The sequence below is a fragment of the Fomitiporia mediterranea genome (genome assembly GCF_000271605.1).
Source record: "Fomitiporia mediterranea MF3/22 unplaced genomic scaffold FOMMEscaffold_9, whole genome shotgun sequence".
Classification (NCBI taxonomy): Eukaryota; Fungi; Basidiomycota; class Agaricomycetes; order Hymenochaetales; family Hymenochaetaceae; genus Fomitiporia; species Fomitiporia mediterranea.
The window spans coordinates 1,487,088-1,491,274 of record NW_006760394.1 but is presented as its reverse complement, the minus strand read 5'-3'; positions in this window follow the sequence as shown (position 1 = coordinate 1,491,274).

The following is a 4,187-nucleotide window of genomic DNA, read 5'->3' as shown; positions in this document are numbered from 1 at the left end:
AAAATCCAAGGATACTCAGGCTACCTATACACATTACAACAATATTGTAATCTGTTACACAGTGTATTACTTACACTAGAACAAGGATATCCAGATATTACAAAAGTAAGTAACATTTGTAATATTATACTAAACAAAGTTAACAAGCTATAAAAAGTGGCTTTGTATCAGATTAAGGAAAGGATTAGAACATTATACATACAACAACTAGTATTAGGTACAAGCAGAAGCCTATTATTATACAGTCCTTTATTATCAAATCCCTCAACCATTCTTATATTCCTACTATTTGTAGGAACACTCTTTGTTATATATACTTAGAGTAGGAGGAAGAGTTAATTGGGGAACAGTATAAGATTGGCTCAAAGAAGAGGTTCACACTCTAGCTACTCTTATTCAAACAAACTGGGGACCTATTATAGCCTTTAGGTTATAAGGACAAAGGTTTGGATATAATAATTTTTAGGTCTTAACAGAATAATTAGGTCTACTCAAAGTTAAGACCTACATTATAGAACTATACAAGGGGAAATCACATACTTGTGTAGTCTTATACAATCAGAACAACAAGGAGAAAAGCTGGAAGGGATACAATCAGATTTGGATACACAAAGTCTGAATATCTTTAATATTCACACAAAGCTACAGGAAATCTTAGACAAAATACAGGACCTTACCACCAGAGTACAAGAAGTACAAGTTGAATCAGGAATAGTACAAGTATTTCTAAACAGGTTAGTATAGTCACAATTCAACCTAACTACTATATTATAAAATATTAGTAGAGAGGAACAACAAAGTGACAGGAGAGAAGGAAGTACTTCTAATGCTCAATACTCCTAGAGACAAGAACATTTCACCTAGGAAAACACAGTCTAAGAAAATCAAGAAAGTGAACTATCAGGTTCTTTAGCTGAAGAAGAAGAGCTTGTTAACACAATACAGAGAGGAATCCAAACATTTCAAGACTATAGTAGAATTGAAACACAACATCCAGATAGTCTACCAGGATCCTCTAGAAGCCTCTAAGGTCAGTCAGAAATTATTACTTAGGAAGGCCAGACAGCTAAAGAAATTGAACAGTCTATGTTACTAGATACCTTTATAGTAGAAGGAATACTAACATTAGATTATTATAGTTGGTTGTATCAGACCTATCAAAGTAGTACTAGTTCAGAGTCAAGTTCATCAGACTCTTATACACCAAATTCAGAATCTAGTAACTAGAAAGAGAGTAATATGGAGGGAACAAGGAAAATCAACCTGAAACTGTCAAAGTTTTCAGGACAAAAAGGGGAAGATCTAGAAGTGTTTAAAACAAATCTGGCAATACACTTCAGACATTATAACATTACAAATGGTTTGAATAAAGTAGAAACAGTAATCCTATACTTAAGAGGGAAAATAGTAAGTCACATGAATGGAAAGGTAATATCATTTGTAACAGAAGGGAAAAGCTTAGTTCCAGAAATCTGGAAAGATTATAATACATTTTTAACTAATCTGAGAGAAGCAAGTAGAAAATACTATAATTCTACAGAGACAGCTCAAACTCAAATACACAATTTAAGACAAGGAAAACTAACAATTATAGAATACAATAAAACATTCAAGAGAATATTAGCCTACCTACCTAATGAGTATAAACTAGGAGTGCTTGGAAAGAATCCTGTCACAATTCATTTATATAAAAATGGATTAAACCCTAGCAAATTACAACAGTTGGTTACTATCCCTGGTTATACAGAATAAACATTCAAGGAATGGACAGATACAGCTCTCAGTCTAGAGAGAGGAATAGTACATACAAAAACATTTAGACAAGAATACAAGCCTCCTAATGATTATTATAGAGTACTAATAGAGATTGACAGGATAACAAAAGGTAGGAAAATGGCATGCTTCAAATGTAGGTAGAAAGGACATATGGCTAGGAATTGTACTAGAAGAAACCCTCAAGGTAAAAGGCCAAAGTATAAATTTAATAAAAAGTTCACAAAAAGGAACACAGTAATCCCTGAAGAACAAGAAGCCTACATTGATAAAGAAGAGGAAACAGAAGGATCAAGTAAAGAGGATTTTTGATCCAGAGTTTAAAGGTAGTAGAGTCTTTAAACTCAAGTGTAGAGAAAAAGGTAAAAGAAACTCTACAAGAAAAGTAATCAACAAAAATCTACCAGACAGTACAAGTAGCACTCTATCCAACCTGTAAAGCAATTATATTATATAGAGGACAGTAAACAACAATTAAGACTATGTTTGATTCAGGTGCAGGATTAAGTACATTATTACCAAAGATAGTTAAAGCCCTCAAGTTAAAACTTATAAAGAATGACAAACTTAGGATAATTGTCAGAAATGCTGATAGTACAATTAATAAAGGAGGATGGAAGTATAATGCTTGAGCATGGTTAAATACTGGAATTAGTAATGGATGGTTCAAATTTGCAATAATGGACACTTATAATAATAAGTGTTTATTAGGATCTGACTATTTTAACAAAGTAAAACCTTTGTTTAATTACCAAACAGGAGAAGTCAGAAGTAGTACAGGTAAGATTAAACTACTAGGCAAAAGTTGGGAAAAGAAAAGGAACCAAAACAGAGAGAAAAATGTAAAAGAATACTCTCAAATTAGAAGCATGAAGAAAACCAAAACAAAGAAGTTATCCTACAAACCACTTATACTATCAGATTCAGAATCAGATAGTAGTGGATTAGAAAGTCTTTGGTTTCCAGAAATAGAAAGATATGGTAAAGGAAAAGCTTCTATAACTCCTATTACAGTATTAACACCTGTGACACTTATTATAAAAAAAAAAAAAAAAAAACCTTAACAACACAGGAATTGTAACAGAGCTCTTCAAGAACTATACTAGACATACAACCAGAATCTAGTATAAGATCATATTCATCAGACAAAGATATAGATACAGATGAAGAAATAACTACTTTATTAGACAAAGTAACTATTTCTGAAGAATAGGTAATATTACTAAAAGTACCTCAATACTAAGAACCTATTCTTTCTAGGTATGAAGCAAGAATGGTCACTTTCAGAGTAGACAAGAAATTTGCAGACCTAGACATAATGTATAAAACAAGACTAGGAGAAGAGCAAATACAAACTGTAAAAAGGAAAAAGGAAAACATTGTATTATATAATGAATATGTTAAAAGGAAAAGGGGAGAGAGTACAGGAAGTACACCTCCACCTATAAAGAAAAGAAGGTCAGGAACTCTAGAACTGTCTGTAAAGAGGATGAATCTAGTATCCTATTAATTAACAGAAACTAACAAGCAAGAGGAGTTAGGAGTACTCTAACAAAAATTATCTTATCAAACTAGTGAAGAACAGAAGCTTAGAAAACAGTTAAACAAAGTCTCTTGTATAGTACAGAAAGCTTTACAAGAAAAGGCAAAGGTACTAAACAGATCAGGAATAAGCCTAGAAAGAGATAAAAAGGAATTAGTGTTAAAGGAATTATAGGATTATTTAGACAGGTTTGATAAAGATAAAGTAGATAAATTACTAAAGCATTCCAGATGGGACATGAATATCAAATTAAAGAAAGGAGCAGAATTACCTAAAATGTGTCCAGTATATTCTCTAACTCCTGTAGAATAAGAAGTAGTAGAGGAATTTATACAGGAAAACTTAAAGAAAGGATATATTAGAGAAAGTCATTCTAAAATTGTATCACCAGTATTCTTTGTAGACAAAAAGGATTCAGGAGCAAGAATGGTTATAGATTACAGAAAATTAAATCAGATTGTAGAACCTGATCCATTTCCTATACCTATAATACACACACTACTAGACTATTTAAAGGAAGTAAAATGGTTTACAACTCTTGACCTTAAAAGTGGATATAACAACATTAGGATAAAACAAGGACAAGAATACTTACAAGCCTTTAGAACACATAAAGGATTATATGAACCACTAGTAATGTAATTTAGAATGATGAATGTACTAACAGTATTTCAGAGAGCTATGAATCAACTCTTTGAAGAATTAATAGGTAAAGGGATAGTAATATATTTAGATGATATTATTATCTATGCTCAAACACAAAAAGAGCTATTAGAGCTAACCAAAAAGGTGCTACAATTATTAAGGAAAGCAGACTTTTACTATAAACTAGAAAAGTAGTTTCTTTAATAAACAAGAATTAGACTACTTA